This window comes from Schistocerca nitens, chromosome 2, assembly GCF_023898315.1.
Source record: "Schistocerca nitens isolate TAMUIC-IGC-003100 chromosome 2, iqSchNite1.1, whole genome shotgun sequence".
NCBI lineage: Eukaryota > Metazoa > Arthropoda > Insecta > Orthoptera > Acrididae > Schistocerca > Schistocerca nitens.
In genome coordinates, this window is record NC_064615.1 from 1,191,111,240 (window position 1) to 1,191,135,045 (window position 23,806).

At 43.0% G+C, this 23,806-nt stretch overlaps 1 long non-coding RNA gene across 1 annotated transcript in view; it reads left to right on the forward strand.

Annotated features, from left to right (window-relative positions):
* LOC126237534 (uncharacterized) overlaps positions 1–23,806 on the forward strand; it is a 185,286-nt gene that overhangs the window by 121,116 nt on the left and 40,364 nt on the right. Inside the window, exon 2 of the long non-coding RNA XR_007545096.1 lies at positions 21,987–22,107. This is a non-coding gene — a long non-coding RNA (uncharacterized LOC126237534). The remainder of the gene's footprint in view (positions 1–21,986; positions 22,108–23,806) is intronic.

Sequence of the window (23,806 nt, forward strand, 5' to 3'; positions counted from 1 at the left end):
CGGTGAAATTGCTACAATTGATTGCACTATCGGCTTAAATGCTTATTATTGCAGTACATCGACGGTGTCTTTCCCATCCCGTCCGATCACTGGTACACAGTTGATTAGCACATAATGATTGACGGACATCGCTTGTTTGAAATGGAGAACGAGTCCTGGTGGAGGGGCAGAACCCTCTGGGGATGGCTAGCACCGAAACAGTGACTGCAGTACGAGGAACCAATTGAAATGGAACACACAGCCTCGAGCTATCCCGTCACTGTGAATGATGAGTTTAAATGTAGAGATCGTCAATTACCTTCGGGCAGCAGTTTGGAAATGCTTCGCAACGCTGCAAAACTCTTCCAGTTTCCATATTTTGTGCCTGTCTTTTACTTAAAATCATCCAGTGTGTGTGTTGTGGTAGCAGCAGAAACATGATTTACACCGTGCGACGTCTAGTTTTCTGTGAGATGCAATGGATCGAGACATGATAATGTCAGTTTAGAACCTGACGCAGACCTAGAAGCCGTGCCAGAAAAAAAAAAATGCATGGCAGTGTACAAAGCGTGTTACAGGAGACACAAAACATTGTATCAATCGACAAAACAGGGACCCTCACTTGCGATTGAAAGTCTGTGGGATATGTTTCTCGTACTGTACAGGCGATGAAACTTTACACTGCTCTGTGCGAGCGACTTGGATCACTAGCCACCTGCTCCGACCTGTATTTTTAATAGAATCACCACATATGCTCGACGCCGGCACCGATATATCGGAAGAGAGAGATACCGTAAAAAACTTATCGAGTTCTGTGAGATGAAGTTGCCGGAGATTTTATAGTTGTTAATTTTTCTCTGTTGAATGGTACAGAATAGCGATGGTATAATGTTTGGGTGATAGACGTGAGTGGACCCTGCCTGACGCCCGGACTGCAATACCTGTCTATGACATTGAGTTCCTGATACGTATTGTCTTTTATACTACCGAGGGTTGCAGGAGCGGGTCGTCTGGCGCTGTCCTCACACATCGTACACTGTTGGCGGGTCTACATTTCCGCCGAGTGGTCAAAACACGGTCCTGTCGCATTAACTCAGCTCACTCTGTTTGTACACGGTTTGCAGAATGTGCTAGGTATAGCGCTCTCTGAAGCTGCAGGGAGGCCGACCGAGGAACAGTTACGAGATGTAAAGGAATTGTCTAAAACCACGTTCGAGTTTTGCTGTAGCAGATAGGTTCGATAAAAGTGACTCGTTTCGAGATCTGAGAGTGGCACGAATATTATTCGCCAGTGGCTGTATCATTAAAAGACGTCCCCATAGGATCCAAAGCAAATATGTGGCTGAATGGAGAGACTTGATTCCAAATCGCTGATAGAATTTCCACCAGAAAGCGTTACACTATAAGCGACTATTGTGTGTGCTTGTAGAACCGAGACCGCTTTTTATGCAGGGCGACGGCAACTTAGTCGTTGTGATCGTGTTTTTAATAGCGCTGTCCTGACGTGCGATGTATATTGCCAGTGGTAGAATCCTTTTTTGATTAGCTTCAAATGTCTGTTCTCAGTAGTGTTCCTCGAAGAGATCATCGTGTTCCCTCCAGTGATTCCCATTTTAACTACCTGGTGGAGTGTAATCCGACTACTCGAGAGGCAAAGTGACTCTCATGACCAATTTAATTAATTAGCCTATAAATTTGGTATCAGTCACATGCCGTCTGGTGGGTGTAGGCGATGTCTAGGGCACCACAGATATGATTCTTGACTATGAGTTTTTTGCGTTGCGGCGATCTTTTAATGATATTTCAATCGTTCATCTATACAGGGAGAGAGAATCATCGCAAAAATATCATATGTAGTACCGAATGTATAAATTCATACGTAGTATGAAACTTACATTTACAGCTTCTCTGTGCTGTTGCCTTAAGACACTTGGTATCTGGCGAGAAATGTGGTTACCGTAAGAGAGAGTTCGAAAGTGAGGGGGCGTCCTGTGACAGTGGTAGAACTTAGCACTCCGTCATGAGCCAAAATTGAGTTAAATATTCTAGCCCTTGATGCATGAAGTGATAGATAAAAAAGATGTTTTTGTTCTTGATGAAAGAATACTTGGAGGGAATACAGTCTATGCCATAGCCCTGTACGGTATTTTCACAACAAGCAACGATACTTTAACGACGTAATACGCATGTATTGTTGATTGCCGCTATCTTAGAAAATAACTCGTACAAACGGGAGGAATGTACTTTACCCGTGAGAAATTCGATGGGTATGGTCAACAACATTGCTGCTTCGGATTGGGTGAAGTAATTTTTTTTTTTTTTTTTTTTAACTGGGGGGTCTAGTCCAGGGTGGAATTGTTTCGCAGTGCACCACAGCTGCCTGGAACGACGGAGACGAGGAGTCGGCAGCCGGAAGTAACAGATTAGCCCAGCCTTTGGCGTGTGCAGAGAACGCTTCTACCTGCCTGATCTTGCCCGCGGCACCGAGGCCAGGTCAGCGCGGCAGAAGTGGGCGTGTGTGCGTTACGCGAGAGAAGATTCAAAATGATGGACGTTTGAGCTGGAGGCAGGGCCGGCGCAAGCCCAAGTGCCGCCCCGTGCGAGCTGCTAAATAGCCCCCAACCCTGAATTTTTTTTTTTCCTAAACGTTTGTGGAATTTTATTTAAACAAATCTGTAGGAAATGTCAGCAATCAATCGCAATTTTTCTTTTTACTTTTCAGATCTACCTAGGTTTCGGCCACTGAGTGGCCAGTCGCAAAGCTTTTAATATCTGCTTACATCCAAACTGTTATGTTGACAGTTATGTTCAGCATGACGGTATAGATGTAAACATAACTCAAAGCAGTGAGAATAGCCACACTGTGCCCGAAATCTGTGTAGATATGGAAAGTAAAAACAAAAATTGCGACTGATTGCTGACATTCTCTACACATTTGTACAAAACAGTCGCTGGGCACCAGCTCAAAAATGGAGTCAAACCTGACTGAAGAAATCTAGCTAATTTTGACAAGCCTTGTGAATTTACAAAGTGTTCAAATATATGTGAAATCTTATGGGTCTTAACTGGTAAGGTCATCAGTCCCTAAGCTTACACACTACTTAACCTAAATTATCTTAAGGACACACACACACACACACACACACACACACACACACACACACACACACACACACACACACACCCATGCCCGAGGGAGGACTCGAACCTCCGCCGGGATCAGCCGCACAGTCCATGACTACAGCGCCTGAGACCGCTCGGCTAATCCCGCGCGGCATGAACTTACAGTTGACGTAAATAAACATTTTTCAATGGTTGTGAACAGATAATGTATTGAACGGAAAACAAAATATATTTACGATTTAACGATAATTTGGTTTGAACAATAATATTTACGGCAATTATTTAATGTTGAACAAAATAAGAAACAACACAGTAAATAACCAAGACACTGATCATAATACAAAAATAAAAAAAAAATACTACACAAATCGAACCTTCCTGGCTTTTGCTCGTGCGAACTCTTTCACACGATCTGTGTAATTTAAGTCCTCTGCAAGCTCGTGCTCTATCGATATTGTTGCAAGATCATTCAAACGAGTTTGGCTCATCGCTGATCGGAGGTATGTCTTTATCAATTTCAGTTTTGAGAAACTCCTCTCTCCACTCGCAACTGTCACTGGGAGCGTTGGAGAATTCTCAGAGCAATGTTAACATTAGGGCAAAAATTATGTCTTCCTATAAACTTCAGAGTCTCTTTTGAACCTATTCCTTGTTTCAACAATGTTGAAAGCACTTTCAGTTCCTCCCTCAACTCCAGTGCATCAATGTCGCTTGAGTCATGACCTTGCAAAATCGCTGCGAGGTTTCTACACGTTGTGTCCAGGCTGTCAGGAGGTGCATTCTTCAGTTCGCCGATGTCTTAGAGAAAATCAAAATAATCACAATGAGATTTCAGTTGATTGAATCTCTTATCCAAAGATGTGGTTACTATATCTAAAAGATAATAGTAGAATTCAATCTTGTAACGTTTTATTGGGTCTTCTATTGTCTTCCTTCTTAGGTAAAGTGTATTGGCTTCTTACTTAGTCGCCGGGAAACTCTTATACGTGGTAACGTTAGACCGCCTAGCTCTAATTCTGTATCCAGTACTTTGGAATCCGTCAAGAAAGACACAAACTTTTCTTCTGTTCTGCAGGTCTCAAGCATTTTCACGGCCTCAGAAACATTTATGTCAATGGTCTGGAGGGCCTTACTGACTACACTGCAGAACGTCGTACCAGATTACCAGAGAAATGAGAAAGGTGTAATTTTTTGTTTGTTTCGCAAGTGACGTTGCTTCGTGACCGGTCATGCCATCGAATTCTTCTGGTATCTGAACCAGTGCATCATAAACGCCTCCAATTTGAAACCTCAGGGGAGCAAGTGCATCGATGCGACTTTCCCACTTAGTATTGCTCAGTGGCTTCAGCGACAGGTTAGGCAGATACTTCAAGACATCCCAACGTCGAACGGAGGTCGAGAAGAAGTCATACAAGCTTTCCACCGACGAAAACATGGAAACAGCATATTTATAAGACATAGCGGCATCGTTTACAACAAGATTCAATGAGTGACTGCTAGTTGTTGTTGTTGTTGTTGTTGTTGTGGTCTTCAGTCCTGAGACTGGTTTGATGCAGCTCTCCATGCTACACTATCCTGTGCAAGCTTCTTCATCTCCCAGTACCTACTGCAACCTACATCCTTCTTAATCTGCTTAGTGTATTGATCTCTTGGTCTGCCTCTACGATTTTTACCCTCCACGCTGCCCTCCAATGCTAAATTTGTGATCCCTTGATGCCTCAAAACATGTCCTACCAACCGATCCCTTCTTCTAGTCAAGTTGTGCCACAAACTTCTCTTCTTCCCAATCCTATTCAATACCTCCTCATTAGTTACGTGATCTACCCACCTTATCTTCAGCATTCTTCTGTATCACCACATTTCGAAAGCTTCTATTCTCTTTTTGTCCAAACTGGTTATCGTCCATGTTTCACTTCCATACATGGCTACACTTCATACAAATACTTTCAGAAACGACTTCCTGACACTTAAATCTATACTCGATGTTAACAAATTTCTCTTCTTGAGAAACGCTTTCCTTGCCATTGCCAGTCTACATTTTATATCATCTCTACTTCGACCATCATCAGTTATTTTACTCCCTAAATAGCAAAACTCCTTTACTACTTTAAGTGTCTCATTTCCTAATCTAATCCCCTCAGCATCCCCTCCATTCCGTTCAACTGCTCTTGCAAGTCCTTTGCTGTCTCTGACAGAATTACAATGTCATCGGCGAACCACAAAGTTTTTACTTCTTCTCCATGAATTTTAATACCTACTCCGAATTTTTATTTTGTTTCCTTTACTGCTTGCTCAATATACAGATTGAATAACATCGGGGAGAGGCTACAACCCTGTCTCACTCCTTTCCCAACCACTGCTTCCCTTTCATGCCCCTCGACTCTTATAACTGCCATCTGGTTTCTGTACAAATTGTAAATAGCCTTTCGCTCCCTGTATTTTACCCCTGCCACCTTCAGAATTTGAAAGGGAGTATTCCAGTTAACGTTGTCAAAAGCTTTCTCTAAGTCTACAAATGCTAGAAACGTAGGTTTGCCTTTTCTTAATCTTTCTTCTAAGATAAGTCGGCCGGCCGCGGTGGTCTCGCGGTTCTAGGCGCGCAGTCCGGAACCGTGAGGCTGCTACGGTCGCAGGTTCGAATCCTGCCTCGGGCATGGATGTGTGTGATGTCCTTGGGTTAGTTAGGTTTAAGTAGTTCTAAGTTCTAGGGGACTAATGACCTGAGACGTTGAGTCCCATAGTGCTCAGAGCCATTTGAACCATTAAGATAAGTCGTAAGGTTAGTATTGCCTCACGTGTTCCAACATTTCTACGGAATCCAAACTGATCTTCCCCGAGGTCCGCTTCTACCAGTTTTTCCATTCGTCTGTAAAGAATTCGCGTTAGTATTTTGCAGCTGTGACTTATTAAACTGATAGTTCGGTATTTTTCACATCTGTCAACACCTGCTTTCTTTGGGATTGGAATTATTATATTCTTCTTGAAGTCTGAGGGTATTTCGCCTGTCTCATACATCTTGCTCACCAGATGGTAGAGTTTTGTCATGACTGGCTCTCCCAAGGCCATCAGTAATTCTAATGGAATGTTGTCTACTCCCGGGGCCTTGTTTCGACTCAGGTCTTTCAGTGCTCTGTCAAACTCTTCACGCAGTATCATATCTCCCATTTCGTCTTCATCTACATCCTCTTCCATTTCCATAATACTGTCCTCAAGCACATCGCCCTTGTATAAACCCTCTATATACTCCTTCCACCTTTCTGCTTTCCATTCTTTGCTTAGAGCTCTTGATATTCATACATGTGGTTCTCTTCTCTCCAAAGGTCTCTTTTATTTTCCTGTAGGCAGTATCTATCTTACCCCTAGTGAGACAAGCCTCTACATCCTTACATTTGTCCTCTAGCCATCCCAGCTTAGCCATTTTGCACTTCCTGTCGATCTCATTTTTGAGACATTTGTATTCCTTTTTGCCTGCTTCATTTACTGCATTTTTATATTTTCTCCTTTCATCAATTAAATTCAATATTTCTTCTGTTACCCAAGGATTTCTATTAGCCCTCGTCTTTTTACCTACTTGATCGTCTGCTGCCGTCACTACTTCATCCCTCAAAGCTACCCATTCTTCTTCTACTGTATTTCTTTCCCCCATTCCTGTCAATTGTTCCCTTATGCTCTCTCTGAAACTCTCTACAACCTCTGGTTCTTTCAGTTTATCCAGGTCCCATCTCCTTAAATTCCCACCTTTTTGCAGTTTCTTCAGTTTCAATCTGCAGTTCATAACCAATAGATTGTGGTCAGAATCCACATCTGCCACTGGAAATGACTTACAATTTAAAACCTGGTTCCTAAATCTCTGTCTTACCATTATATAATCTATCTGATACCTTTTAGTATCTCCAGGATTCTTCCAGGTATACAACCTTCTTTTATGATTCTTGAACCAAGTGTTAGCTATGATTAAGTTATGCTCTGTGCAAAATTCTACAAGGCGGCTTCCTCTTTTCATTTCTTCCCCCCAATCCATATTCACCTACTATGTTTCCTTCACTCCCTTTTCCTACTGACGAATTCCAGTCACCCATGACTATTAAATTTTCGTCTCCCTTCACTACCTGAATAATTTCTTTTATCTCGTCATACATTTCATCTATTTCTTCATCATCTGCAGAGCTAGTTGGCATATAAACTTGTACTACTGTAGTAGGCATGGGCTTTGTGTCTATCTTGGCCACAATAATGCGTTCACTATGGTGTTTGTAGTAGCTAACCCGCACTCCTATTTTTTTTATTCATTATTAAACCTACTCCTGCATTACCCCTATTTGATTTTGTATTTATAACCCTGTATTCACCTGACCAAAAGTCTTCTTCATCATGCCACCGAACTTCACTAATTCCCACTATATCTAACTTTAACCTATCCATTTCCCTTTTTAAATTTTCTAACCTACCTGCCCGATTAAGGGATCTGACATTCCACGCTCCGATCCGTAGAATGCCAGTTTTCTTTCTCCTGATAACGACGTCCTCTTGAGTAGTCCCCGCCCGGAGATCCGAATGGGGGACTATTTTACCTCCGGAATATTTTACCCAAGTGGATGCCATCATCATTTAATCATACAGTAAAGCTGCATGTCCTCGGGAAAAATTACGGCTGTAGTTTCCCCTTGCTTTCAGCCGTGACTGCTAGATGGTACATAAAATGCTCTCTTGTTCATATCTGAAATTCTTTTCTGGAGACCAGACTTCTTTCCTTTCATGTTTGCTCCATTGTCGTATCCTTGCCATCTCATATTACATAATACGATTTTTTTTTATCTTCCAAGAACTTGAGTACGACCTGCGTCAAAGTGGAGCTTGAAGAATCGGGCACTGGAAGAAATCCCAAGAAACGCTCCTGAATTCGGACATCGTATACCCTGTCGAGTCTTGTCTCCTGGACGAAACGTGGCACAACTGTCATCTGCTCAACTTTTGAAATATCTGGTGTGCAGCCCAGAATTATACTGTAATACTTTGCAGATTTCATCATTAATAGAATGTTGTTGGTTATAGATGATCCAATAAGATGAATTATTTCATTCTGTGTTTCTTTTCCAAGATAATGATGACCCTTGTTCTCACCTTGCTTTGCTTTGTTCTGTACAGGTGCTCCATCATCACAGTGTCGAACTTTCCGAATAATTCAACAAGTTTCAAGGAGTTTCCGTTGTCAGGCTGAAAGAGTGCATCTGTACTTCCTCTCAGAGGCAGACATTGCCAACCCAGGAAATGAATTATTGCTATTAAGCGCTCAAGAACATTTTTCCAATGTTCACTTTCAGTATTCAGAAGCCTTTGATGACGGGCGTCGACAGTTCGTGACTTTTTCAGTCCCTCTGAAAACACGATCCACTTTTTATGTGAATTCAAATGCTCGGTAGACTTCCCGTGACTTTAGAGATACGAAGCAAGGTGCCGCCAGTCGCTTACACCGTTCTTTGCAATTTCTGCTGTAGATGAAAAAAGTTTGCAATCAAAGCTGAACACAGCATCCTTGCTCTTTGATTTAAAACAGCCAATGTCTATCTGCTTCTTCTAAATTCAAACAATAGCTGTAGTGCACAGGGCTGAAACGCCGGTTGTCCGCATTTTTAGGACATTCTTCAGCTTCCTTAATGCGCTCGGGAGGACCTCGCATGACCAAAGTCGTTCGAATGCAGTCGGTAATAATTTCCGGGCATCTTCCGGGATCTGAGTGAATTGTGTCTTCCAGTTTAGGCTCGCCTTCAATCCTTTCTCCGGTGGTGAGTACCTCGGCTGATGTTCCTCCGGTATTTTCCTAATCGGGTCACCTAATTTCAGTTCTGCCTGATCTTTCAAAATCGGAGCTTTCGTTACAAAGCAGGTCTTGAGTCCAGACGAGGTCTGTTGAACATGTTGTGGATGGCCGACCGTCAGCATTGCTACTGTATGCGGAGGTCGCAGTACTGTGTTCGTCAACATTCTGGTCATGTCCTGAAGATAAAGATGTAGCTGCAGTAACTCCACTAGTTTCTATACTTTCAGGATGTATTTTTCGACCCTCGCCGCTGCTAGGTCGTTCTCTCTTTGGCTTGAAATATCGTAGTAGTGCATCCTTTTCCTTCTTATCGTCATCTTCCTTCAGCGCCCGTGTTTCGATCCAGCCTGTAAAGAACGATTACGTGAAACTAACTGTTGATGTCAGTGTGCTAATTTTATTTGCAACACACTTCGCAGACAGTTTCCTGATATTCCACTGTACGTAAACGGAAAATTATATTACTGTAGGATACATTGTTCAGGAGATGAAGTCATAATAATTGAGCCGCGTGAAATTGAATTTCAGGCCGAATTTCACAACAGACGCAAATGAAACGGTCAAAGAGTGGGGCGGAAGACAATGGAGAGAGGAAGAATAAGGAGATGGAGTAACATAATAATGCAATAAATTCACACCCGGGCATCGATAGTTACTAATGCTAGTCGAAATATATTAACTCACTGCACTGCGGCTGTTCATTTCAAAGAACTGACACTTGACATCTGTCGTAATTTCCATGAGTTACTTCTTTCGTGTCTGATTATGGTTCAAAATGGCTCTGAGCACTATGGGACTCAACTGCTGAGGTCATAAGTCCCCTAGAACTTAGAACTACTTAAACCTAACTAACCTAAGGACAACACACACATCCATGTCCGAGGCAGGATTCGAACCTGCGACCGTAGCGGTCGCGCGGTTCCAGACTGTAGCGCCAGAACCGCTCGGCCACCAGCGGCCGGCGATTATGGAATAAGGGGTAACAAATTATTCATCGCCATATGACTTCACTTGTCTTCACTTTATTTTCATTCTAGCTGTTGGGACGACGCGTGCTTATTGGCCGACTTGCTAATTTTTGAAGTAACAGATCATAAGAAAAATAAATTTTCCTATTCTGTAATCTTGAAGGAGAAAAATTCTAACTTATGAGTAACGTGCATGCGCAATACTAATAGTACGTTATATGAAAAGCACTTAGCTATTACAGCCCAAGTTGCAAGAAATTCGGACGCACCAATTCTTCTGTTCTTACGAAACGCAATGAAAGTGCTTCTGACCAATCTTGACTCCCTCGGCTAACTACCGAAACGAATTCTGTAGTTTTCGTTGAGAGAACGCAACAATACCTATTGCCTGGAAAGGCGAAGTGCTGACGCGGCAGTGCGAGGAACCACATCACGTGACGAGGTACAGCGAGGCTACCGTTAACAAGGAACAGATTAGTAAGTCACTGCTTGTGGCGCCTGTTGGCCCGGGCTGGTGTCTTGGACTGAATGAAGTAATACAGAGGTATCTTCCCATCTTGCAGTTTACAGGTGTCTCTCTTTCTTGAATGCGTGTCGGTATCTGGACACAGACTTTCGGGTGTCGTGGCAATATTGGGTAGTTGGACGATTGTGTCGTGGACTTTGGCCTGTTAACTGACGCAACAGAATGTGAACAAGTAACGCAACATCCAAATGTGTTTTGGTACGGTGCGGGATGTTGTGGGAGAAAAGATCAATTTGTGCTCTGTTGATGAGAAACGACGCAAGAGAAGACCTCAGATGCGTAGGTCGCTCTATTAGAGAGAGAGAGAGAGAGAGAAAGCGAGCGAGCGAGATGGTGGTGGGGGTGAGGACAGAGAGAGAGAGAGAGAGAGAGAGAGCCCGGCTGCCTTACGTAAACGCCGTCTGTTGCGAGAGTGGCGGGCTTTCTAGTGTACCCTTAGGGCCTCTACGGCGTTTGCGCTACGGGCCTTTCTGTGCATACAGGCTACACGACAAGTACTGTTTCGTAAGACATTGTGCACGCACACCGTTATCCGCTTTTGTCACGGAATATCTCCGGTTGCGGAACAGGAGGCACTGACAGGAAGCTGCTTGTCGTCGTGGAAGATGTGGCCGAACGCAGGCGAATGGAGCAACGTGCGCCACAGCAACTCACCTACCGTATAGGAAACTGTACCGAGTTTGAATTGGTCCCGTTACCCGTGTGGTGTGGGTGCGTCGTAATGCAGGCACCGGGCACTCTGAGCTGTTGACTTAGCTCAGGGGCTGGGCAGTAGTGTACCGGTAGACGTCAGTGTGGCGGTCTGCCACCAAAACAGTGCGACGGCGCAGCGACACCTGCACGCCCTCCCCCCCCTTCCCATCACACCTCCTCGCGGACACGGCGCTTCTGGCAAGTGGCGCACGATGTTGGCGTAACGGTAGAGGCAGGAGGCTGGCGTGAACGGCGCAGTGCAGCACGGCACGGAACGGCCGCGCACTCCTCACTAGGAAGCAGACTTGGCGCGGGATGGCTGAAACAAAGTACGTGTCAGAAATAGACTGTAAGTAAAGGTTTCTTCAGTGACACATCTCTCCTGGTGTCAGTTGCTGATACGATATAGGAAGGAGAATAAATAACCGAAAGGTCTGTCTGGAGCACACATTATAATTATGCAAGTGAGACGTGGACTGTCTCGCAAAATCTAAAGAAGAGCAAATTGTGAGCATTTGAAATGTGGTGCTGCGATAGGAAATTCTCCTGATCATCTAAGTATCTACAGCTGACAAAATTCTGCCCAAAAGCGTTACTCTACTGTTTGCGAACAGTGCTAAAGTAAGGCAAGATTTTTTGTAGAAGTAGTTGCCGATCGAGAAATCGCGGAAAGCCCGATCGGCACGGAAAATGAGCGTGAGACGAGTTTGTAGCCAGAGGAGTGAGTGAGGGCGGCGTGCAGACGCAGGCAGGCAGCGCTGGTGCCCCCGTGCCAGTCGCCTGCGAGCGGCGGCACGTGGCTGCCCTGGGGCGCGCACGCGCCGCCCTCTCCCACAACCTGCGTGGCCCCTCGGCAATTTCACTTCTTTCCTGTGTTTTTCAACATTCGGTACAGCTTTAAAATGTACCGTAATAGTTAAACAACGAGTGTATAAGCTGTTAGCTCCATTACAGCAGTATCATTGAAATGGCCAGAAACCGACGTTATAAATGAGCTACAGTTGCTATTTCAGAACATTTGGAAAACTGAAATAAATCCGAGAGAGTAGAAAACAGCAATACTCCACCCGCTACATAAAAATGAAGACAAACAAAATTTCAACCATTACAGAGAAGCGTCGCTTCTGCCTCTGACATACTAAATACTACCAAAAATTCTCTTCGAGAGATGTTTAGAAACTGAGACAAACAACTGCGATAAATGTTGGTTACCGAAAGGGAAGCTCCTGTACAGAACACATTTTGTACTTAAAATCGATAATTCACTAAAGAATATTAACGAGAAAACCTGTAATAATATCATTTATTCATTTCGAGAAAGCATTTAATTCGATAGACGGACAACGAATGGGGAAATCATTGTAGAATTGGGTGTTGGAACAAAATAATTAGCAAACATAATTCGTCAAACTCTAACAAATAAGATATTTAAAGTTACATTTATGGGACAAGTCTCTCAGCCATTTGAAATAAAAACTGGTATTGGGCAACATTTACTGTTCAATTGCATTCTGGAAACAGCTGTATGGTTCTGGAATTAGGAGCTAAAAATCACTAAATTGAACCTGGGAATAAATACAAATGAAATTACAGTACCCTGCCTGGCTTTTGCAGACGATTTGGCAATACTTTAAGAAAATCTGAGAGACGCAGTTATTCAAATAAATGTTCTGAAAAAAATGGAAATAGAACTTTACTCAAAAGTTCAACAGAAAAAACAAAATTCCTGCAATTTTTTTAAAAAAAAACTTCATCAACTTTCATAGAAACCTTAATAAGTAAAATAGAGCGAGTAAATAAATTTAAGTATCTTGGAAAAACTATTCAACAGAATAGAGTAGAAAAATTTGCCACAAGTGTCAAACTTGGAATGGAAAGAGCGTATGGTTTGACAAAAAAAATATTTACATCAACAAATGCATATCTAGAAAAAGGAAAGTAAAACAATAAGGCACAGCAGCACCCGGCAAAGCCTCTGCAATATGAAATACGATCGGAATGTAAATAAGAGTAAGCAAATTATGTTCTCTGCAGTGCATGATTCCCCAATTTCCCGTCCTCTGAAATTTTTTTTCCATTTCTACCACCAATCGTGTTTCATAAACAATCTCCATCAAGAATTTCCGCTAATATTATGACCTCTGAACTGACAATTGAATTTCACAGTGAAAATTCGCTTTTACTGCGAAAATTCAGAATTCCCGCCAATACGATGGGTGGGGAGGGGGGCGGGGGGACCCATGTGCCAGCTGCAGAAAACTCATGGCGTCATCCGGGAGTGGTGGTGGGATAATTCATTGATAAATTTAATTAATTTGCGTATCAATTTGATATTAAAATTGTTCCAGCACCTCCATCATATAAATACTGCTGCTGCTGCTAATGATGATGATGTTTGGTTTGTGGGGCGCTCAACTGCGCGGTATCAGCGCCCGTACAAAGTCCCAATTTTTACACAGTCCAGTCTAGCCACTGTCACGAATGATGAGGATGATGATATGATGAGGACAACACAAACACCCAGTCCCAGGGCACAGAAAATCCCCAACCCGGCTGGGAATCGAACCCGGGACCCCGTGGTCCAAATACTGCTCACCAGCTAACAGAACCCTTGAGCATCGTTTCTCTGACCCATTCTGGAATGTCTTCCTACAAGATCAACAGCTGTCGTCTCGCCCTCTGTAACACCCCCACCACCAACTACGTTTGTTTGTTTATTAAATTTAGCCCGAGTTACCTCCCAATCTATAAGAGTCTACGTATTTCCAAAACTATGTCCCCACAAACTGTTATCCAACTCTTATCCTTTGATTAAACAAAACCTAATTTGAACCCAAATGTAACTGTTCTGAAAGTAACTTGCCTTTATATTAAAAGAGTAACTGAAGTAAAACAGTTATCTGGCCCTAATCAAAATTTCCACTTACCCCGCGTCTTGAAAACATCGTTGCAGATTTCTCGAAAGCAAAACACCAAGCAGGCAGCGGGTAGGCTAGATTTCTGTTTCCAAATATATATATACAAACTGTTGCATGTGTTAACGCGTAATGATAAACAGTGTGGGGACGAGAGTAACCTGCCGGCCGAAGTGGCCGTGCGGTTAAAGGCGCTGTAGTCTGGAACCGCAAGACCGCTACGTTCGCAGGTTCGAATCCTGCCTCGGGCATGGATGTTTGTGATGTCCTTAGGTTAGTTAGGTTTAACTAGTTCTAAGTTCTAGGGGACTAATAACCTCAGCAGTTGAGTCCCATAGTGCTCAGAGCCAGCCGAGAGTAACTGTTGTTGTTGTTGTTGTGGTGGTCTTCAGTCCTGAGACTGGTTTGATGCAGCTCTCCATGCTACTCTATCCTGTGCAAGCTTCTTCATCTCCCAGTACCTACTGCAACCTACATCCTTCTGAATCTGCTTAGTGTATTCATCTCTTGGTCTCCCTCTACTATTTTTACCCTCCACGCTGCCCTCCAATGCTAAATTTGTGATCCCTTGATGCCTCAAAACATGTCCTACCAACCGATCCCTTCTTCTAGTCAAGTTATGCCACAAACTTCTCTTCTCCCCAATCCTATTCAATACCTCCTCATTAGTTACGTGATCTACCCACCTTATCTTGAGCATTCTTCTGTAACACCACATTTCGAAAGCTTCTATTCTCTTCTTGTCCAAACTGGTTATCGTCCATGTTTCACTTCCATACATGGCTACACTCCATACAAATACTTTCAGAAACGACTTCCTGACACTTAAATCTATACTCGATGCTAACAAATTTCTCTTCTTCAGAAACGATTTCCTTGCCATTGCCAGTCTACATTTTATATCCTCTCTACTTCGACCATCATCAGTTATTTTACTCCCTAAATAGCAAAACTCTCTTACTACTTTAAGTGTCTCATTTCCTAATCTAATCCCCTCAGCATCACCCGATTTAATTTGACTACATTCCATTATCCTCGTTTTGCTTTTGTTGATGTTCATCTTATATCCTCCTTTCAAGACACTGTCCATTCCGTTCAACTGCTCTTCCAAGTCCTTTGCTGTCTCTGACAGAATTACAATGTCATCGGCGAACCTCAAAGTTTTTATTTCTTCTCCATGAATTTTAATACCTACTCCGAATTTTTCTTTTGTTTCCTTTACTGCTTGCTCAATATACAGATTGAATAACATCGAGGAGAGGCTACAACCCTGTCTCACTCCTTTCCCAACCACTGCTTCCCTTTCATGCCCCTCGACTCTTATAACTGCCATCTGGTTTCTGTACAAATTGTAAATAGCCTTTCGCTCCCTGTATTTTACCCCTGCTACCTTCAGAATTTGAAAGAGAGTATTCCAGTTAACGTTGTCAAAAGCTTTCTCTAAGTCTACAAATGCTAGAAACGTAGGTTTGCCTTTTCTTAATCTTTCTTCTAAGATAAGTCGTAAGGTTAGTATTGCCTCACGTGTTCCAACATTTCTACGGAATCCAAACTGATCTTCCCCGAGGTCCGCTTCTACCAGTTTTTCCATTCGTCTGTAAAGAATTCGTGTTAGTATTTTGCAGCTGTGACTTATTAAACTGATAGTTCGGTAATTTTCACATCTGTCAACACCTGCTTTCTTTGGTATTGGAATTATTATATTCTTCTTGAAGTCTGTGGGTATTTCGCCAGTCTCATACATCTTGCTCACCAGATGGTAGAGTTTTGTCATGACTGGCTCTCCCAAGGCCATCAGTAGTTCTAATGGAATGTTGTCTACTCCCGGGGCCTTGTTTCGACACAGGTCTTTCAGTGCTCTGTCAAACTCTTCACGCAGTATCTTATCTCCCATTTCATCTTCATCTACATCCTCTTCCACTTCCATAATACTGTCCTCAAGTACATCGCCCTTGTATAAACCCTCTATATACTCCTTCCACCTTTCTGCCTTCCCTTCTTTGCTTAGAACTGGGTTGCCATCTGAGCTCTTGATATTCGTACAAGTGGTTCTCTTCTCTCCAAAGGTCTCTTTAATTTTCCTGTAGGCAGTATCTATCTTACCCCTAGTGAGACAAGCCTCTACATCCTTACATTTGTCCTCTAGCCATCCCTGCTTAGCCATTTTGCACTTTCTGTCGATCTCATTTTTGAGACGTTTGTATTCCCTTTGGCCTGCTTCATTTACTGCATTTTTATATTTTCCCCTTTCATCAATTAAATTCAATATTTCTTCTGTTACCCAAGGATTTCTATTAGCCCTCGTCTTTTTACCTACTTGATCCTCTGCTGCCTTCACTACTTCATCCCTCAGAGCTACCCATTCTTCTTCCACTGTATTTCTTTCCCCCATTCCTGTCAATTGTTCCCTTATGCTCTCCCTGAAACTCTCTACAACCTCTGGTTCTTTCAGTTTATCCAGGTCCCATCTCCTTAAATTCCCACCTTTTTGCAGTTTCTTCAGTTTCAATCTGCAGTTCATAACCAATAGATTGTGGTCAGAATCCACATCTGCCCCTGGAAATGTCTTACAATTTAAAACCTGGTTCCTAAATCTCTGTCTTACCATTATATAATCTATCTGATACCTATTAGTATCTCCAGGATTCTTCCAGGTATACAACCTTCTTTTATGATTCTTGAACCAAGTGTTAGCTATGATTAAGTTATGCTCTGTGCAAAATTCTACAAGGCGGCTTCCTCTTTCATTTCTTCCCCCTAATCCATATTCACCTACTATGTTTCCTTCTCTCCCTTTTCCTACTGACGAATTCCAATCACCCATGACTATTAAATTTTCGTCTCCCTTCACTACCTGAATAATTTCTTTTATCTCGTCATACATTTCATCAATTTCTTCATCATCTGCAGAGCTAGTTGGCATATAAACTTGTACTACTGTAGTAGGCATGGGCTTTGTGTCTATCTTGGCCACAATAATGCGTTCACTATGCTGTTTGTAGTAGCTAACCCGCACTCCTATTTTTTTATTCATTATTAAACCTACTCCTGCATTACCCCTATTTGATTTTGTATTTATAACCCTGTAATCACCTGACCAAAAGTCTTGTTCCTCCTGCCACCGAACTTGACTAATTCCCACTATATCTAACTTTAACCTCTCCATTTCCCTTTTTAAATTTTCTAACCTACCTGCCCGATTAAGGGATCTGACATTCCACGCTCCGATCCGTAGAATGCCAGTTTTCTTTCTCCTGATAACGACGTCCTCTTGAGTAGTCCCCGCCCGGAGATCCGAATGGGGGACTATTTTACCTCCGGAATATTTTACCCAAGAGGACGCCATCATCATTTAATCATACAGTAAAGCTGCATGTCCTATTCCAAGACAACGAGTTTAGAATAAAGTATGTACTCAAAAAGACAGAGTAAAACTTGGCGCGATCTTCACACATAACAGTGGTCTGAAGTGAACAGTGATTTAAAAAGGGTACAATTTCTATAAAAACCAAACAGCTTAATCAATGATTATATAAATACATGGTTCAGGAAGTGGGGCGGTCTTTCTCTCAGCTCAAAGCAAATTAACTAGCTTACAAAAATCATTCCTAACTGCGCAGTACTGCAGTCTTACCTCAAACTACTTCAAAAATAACAACATTATTCAAAATTCGCCACTGGTAGGTTATCAATTTTTCATTATGTCTATGAGAACGTTCTGTACAGGGCTATTTTGAAAGTTTGTGTGTCACATTTTCTATTGAAGTAGTATTGGTGAACTTTACTGCTTTTGTAGCACACAGCAGGTACGTTAGAGTGTTTATATCACACAAGGCCTACATATAAGAAGCACAGACACACATGGCGGTAGTAATTTGCACAAGAAAAGTAGGTGGAAGAGGGTCCTTGTCAGAAACGACCAAACTTTCTTTAGCTATTTGCAGAAATGGCCACTGTTGTGGAAGGTTACGTGGAAGCAGACTCAGTGAGACAAAGCGCAGTTCTCAGCTAGCAACCCCACACACGCACAAAGAGTAACATGTCGTAGTATCTGCTTGAATCAGACTGTAGATCCATTGATAACTCCAAAGCAACAACAACAATATTCATATTCACTGTCTTCATCTGAATATACAATTCAAATAACAATTCCTTATTCTGTTTTCGTCCACCAGTTTCCATGTAAGCAACACTTTGTAGCTATAATCGTAAATATTACAATTCAGTAAATGCAACATCACTACCTCCCAATAGATCCTGAAAAACTTCTTATATCAAATTGCCTATCACTCTTCTTTGCAGACAACACAGTTGCCACCCTAACAGTCAGTATATCTCATCAAAAGTGGTAGAAACTGTTAAATGTGTCTGTATTATCATGACTCTGTACAGCCAGAAATAGTTCTCATGTGAACGACAGAATGCTGATAACCTTTGTATCCTCTCTGAACTGGTTTAAAAATAGTGTCAGTGTTTATTTTATTTAAAATTATTTATTCTTATTCGGTTTCTAGATAAAGTTTCAAAGTTCATAGTAGTTTGTTTAGCGTATGCTTTGTGGCAGCAAATCGCTCGATTTGTTGCGCGATAAGTGAAGTTCGTTGCGCTAGGAGAGTCGCCCAATTCTTGTTAAAAGTTGCCTGCCGCGCGACGGGAGTCGCTCCGGCACGCAGTGTAAAACCGTTGTTAATCGCTGACTATTGCCGTCCGTGCCTGTAACGCAGCAAATATTTTCGTGTAGGTGACATGTAGCCCTGTCATCTGGGTACAACTTTAGTAAATAGAATTATTCTACGTTGGATGGTTTGAAATATGATGAAGTCCCTCGCTCTTGTGTGTCCGAATAGCTTTAATTTCCACAAATAGTCATGTACAATTCTATTAATCCCATAACCTCCAGGAGGAAGTTTGGAAGGTAGGAGACGAGGTACTGGTGCAATTAAAGCTGTGAGCACGGACCGCGAGTCGTGCTTGGGTAGCTCAGTCGTAGGGCACTTGCCTGTGAAAGGCAAAGGTCCCGAGTTCGTGTCTCGGTCCGGCACACAGTTTTAATGTGCCAGGAAGTTTCGTATCAGCGCACACTCCGCTGCAGAGTGAAAAATTCATTCTGGATTTCTTGAGTTATTCGTGGTTTCTTCACAGGTAGCTTCCTTGTACCTACAGTTTTCCTTCCAATTTCTATGATTGACCGTTTTAGAGATGTGCATTCCCCTTCAAATGAACTGCCTACTGAGCTATTCATTATCACAGTATCTAAGCCTCAGGGAACTTGAAGTGTGTCTCTCCATTCATTAGTACTTCCGTATCCCACTTCCTTGCACATTGATTCTTCTCGACTAGTCTCTTAAAAACTTCAGCCTACTCTTCATCGTCAGTAAATTGTGATCTGAGTCTATATCTGTTACTGGGTAGGCCTTACCATTTGCGAATCTCTGCCTGACTATGATGTAATCCAACTGAAATCTTTTCATATCTCCCTACCTTTTATGGTATATCTCCTCCTTTTGTGATCCTGAGCACAGTATTCGTTATAAATATGTACACTGAAGAACCCAATTAATCTCTCACGTCTCTCAATCCTAATACTAAGCCCATATTCTCCCCTCCCCTACAATCGCACTCCAGTCCTCCATGACTTATATACACTCCTGGAAATTGAAATAAGAACACCGTGAATTCATTGTCCCAGGAAGGGGAAACTTTATTGACACATTCCTGGGGTCAGATACATCACATGATCACACTGACAGAACCACAGGCACATAGACACAGGCAACAGAGCATGCACAATGTCGGCACTAGTACAGTGTATATCCACCTTTCGCAGCAATGCAGGCTGCTATTCTCCCATGGACACGATCGTAGAGATGCTGGATGTAGTCCTGTGGAACGGCTTGCCATGCCATTTCCACCTGGCGCCTCAGTTGGACCACCGTTCGTGCTGGACGTGCAGACCGCGTGAGACGACGCTTCATCCAGTCCCAAACATGCTCAATGGGGGACAGATCCGGAGATCTTGCTGGCCAGGGTAGTTGACTTACACCTTCTAGAGCACGTTGGGTGGCACGGGATACATGCGGACGTGCATTGTCCTGTTGGAACAGCAAGTTCCCTTGCCGGTCTAGGAATGGTAGAACGATGGGTTCGATGACGGTTTGGATGTACCGTGCACTATTCAGTGTCCCCTCGACGATCACCAGTGGTGTACGGCCAGTGTAGGAGATCGCTCCCCACACCATGATGCCGGGTGTTGGCCCTGTGTGCCTCGGTCGTATGCAGTCCTGATTGTGGCGCTCACCTGCACGGCGCCAAACACGCATACGACCATCATTGGCACCAAGGCAGAAGCGACTCTCATCGCTGAAGACGACACGTCTCCATTCGTCCCTCCATTCACGCCTGTCGCGACACCACTGGAGGCGGGCTGCACGATGTTGGGGCGTGAGCGGAAGACGGCCTAACGGTGTGCGGGACCGTAGCCCAGCTTCATGGAGACGGTTGCGAATGGTCCTCGCCGATACCCCAGGAGCAACAGTGTCCCTAATTTGCTGGGAAGTGGCGGTGCGGTCCCCTACGGCACTGCGTAGGATCTGTGGTCTTGGCGTGCATCCGTGTGTCGCTGCGGTCCGGTCCCAGGTCGACGGGCACGTGCACCTTCCGCCGACCACTGGCGACAACATCGATGTACTGTGGAGACCTCACGCCCCACGTGTTGAGCAATTCGGCGGTACGTCCACCCGGCCTCCCGCATGCCCATTATACGCCCTCGCTCAAAGTCCGTCAACTGCACATACGGTTCACGTCCACGCTGTCGCGGCATGCTACCAGTGTTAAAGACTGCGATGGAGCTCCGTATGCCACGGCAAACTGGCTGACACTGACGGCGGCGGTGCACAAATGCTGCGCAGCTAGCGCCATTCGACGGCCAACACCGCGGTTCCTGGTGTGTCCGCTGTGCCGTGCGTGTGATCATTGCTTGTACAGCCCTCTCGCAGTGTCCGGAGCAAGTATGGTGGGTCTGACACACCGGTGCCAATGTGTTCCTTTTTCCATTTCCAGGAGTGTATTTTCATCTTCCATTATGTGCTGAATTACCATCCAGTATTCTCATATACTTTCTCTGTCTCTTCTTCCTCTGGTTGCGACGTCGGCATGTATACCTGAACGATTGTTGTTTATCACTACGCTGACTTTACTGAAGATAATAATGATGAACTACCAAAAAAAAAAAAAAAAACACGCTTCTCAGAAAATAAAGCCAAGTGTCCACTGTGAGAGTAGACACTTGTTAGGAAACATGCTTCCTCTGCATCACTACTCTCCATAGCGACGCTCGCGCCACCCACACTCTGTACCCCCATTTGTAAATCACTTGATTGTTGGATTCCTTACTTCTGAAATGGCACAAAATTGGAAGACTTTAGGCTGTCAGTGCTTTATGTATCAGCACTGTCACTAACGAGAAAGACAATAATAATCGTTATACGCTGTGAGCCCTATTGCAGTGTTGTGGCTATTACATAGTTACTTTTGTGTTGTGCTGGCAGTTTGTTCATTTGGGTGTTTTATACCTACGGCTTGGAGAAGGCATTTTCATTATATTTTTAATTATATCTGACATATATGTCTCAATTCTAGTGTCATAGACGCACGGTATAAAGTATGTGTGTGCTGATTAGATTATGTGACAAAGATGTTGCACTACCTTTAAGCTCCAGCAAATTGTGCGATGTGTTTTGCTAGTATTTAAGAATGTAGTTATTGGTAACTAACGTAACAGTATCACAGTCTTACGAAATAGTTGTAATCGTTCTGATCTTTTAAAAATAATACAATCAAATCCTTTTGTTTTCACCCCTCAGAAAATTCCACTTTATCCCTCCGGGGTAATAATCGTCAGGTTGAGAACTGTTGTATTAGTGCCATTGGTGCACAGTGCGACGTAATGTGGCGTTGTGTTTCAGAAGACGAACGATGGCAACGGAGCGCATCTCGCACATCGGGCTGGTGGCGCGGAGTCCGGAGGGCCACGCCGCCAAGGGCATGCCCATCAAGGGCCGCGAGGACCTGTGGGTCGAGATACAGGTGGGTGCGCCGGTCACTGTGTCCCGTACACGACTCGTCTCTCGATGAGTACTGCAGCTTAACAGCCGTCTGATTGTGCCCCGCTCTTCATTACCAAATCGACGATCCCTTCTTTTAGTCAAGTTGTGACACAAGTTTTTCCTCCCACTTCGATGCAGTACGCCCTCGTTAATTACCCTGTTCACATAACTACTGTTCAGCATTCATCCGCAGCACCACACTTCAGACATTCTGTTCTCTTCATGTGTGAGCGTCCTACAGTTCACGTTTACATACAAGGCCACGGTCCAGGAGAATACCTTCACCAAAAATTTCCTAACATTTAGACTTATATTAGAAATTAACAACAAATTTCTCTTTTTCAGAAATGATTTTCTTTATAATGCCAGTGTCCATTTTATATCCTCTCTTCTTCGGCCATCATCAGTTATTTTGCTGCCTTAATAGCAAAACTCATCCATTAGTTTTAGTGTTCATTTTCCAATCTGATTCCCTAAGTTTCGCCTGATTTAATTTGGTTGCATTCTATTACCGTGTTTTACTTGTATTGACATTCATATCCAAATCCGTTTTCAAAACACTGTCCATTCCGTTCAATTCCACTTCGAAATGCTTTGTTGTCTCTGACAGAATTAGTATATCATTGCCATATACAATTTTTTTATTTCATCTTCCTGAGCTTTTATGACTTTGAGGATAGGCTTCAACTCTGTCCCCGTCATTTCTGAGCCGAAGCTTCACTTTCATCTCTCTGTGATTCTTGGAACCTCAAATAATATCTGTAATTGTGATTTACTTTACTAGGTAATAATAGGGTGCTATGCTTTGCTGCACAGAAACTTGGCAACTCGAGGTTACGGCTTGTCTCTCAATAACCGACAGTTAATTATAATTGCAGTATCAAAATGTACTTCCATAAGTAGTATCAAATACGTTATGTATGAACCGTGTGCGCAGTTGTGCTAGCTCGGAACTTTCAGAGCCATGCACAGCCCAGATAGCTTTTCGTACTAGAAGTATACCATTTATGTATTAGAGATAACATTTTTAGCTAATATGCATGCAGCTGTAATTGTACAAGATTTTCCCGTTCGTTGCACGATACACTCATAACGAGGTAACCACAAAAGAAAAACACATAGGCGAAAAATTTCAAAGCGAATTTTTTTGTTTTATTATTTGTTTTCATTTGAAATTTTTCTTAATTAACTTAGATTTATAAACATATCTACTGTAATGTTATATTGTATATTCTTCCATCATCGGTATCGCATTATTAGAGATAAGAATTTAAAAATTATGCTAGTAGCTAGAGCACATCGAATGTACTGAACGTGATCTATGACTTCCTTTAGACACACAATAGATTCGGCAAAATAAATTTATATAGGAAGCCGACTAACAGAAAAATCGGATCACGTAAAAGGTCAAGATTCCAAAAAGTGTATACTGCACGTTGGAGAAATTTTAGTTCTGGCTTTAATCGCCACTGCTTACGAAGTAGAACCTTGGAAAAGTAAAACAGCAGGCCTAAAGCATTTGGAAAGTGAATGTATCGCCGAATGCTAAAGATTCCTGGAGTGTGAACTAAGAGAGCAATTGATTAGGTGCTGTTGAAAATCTTGAAACCATCATCAAACCCAGAAAAGCTTCGCGTTTTGGGCACGCTTCCCGTGCTGCCTCACGAAATTCATGACTG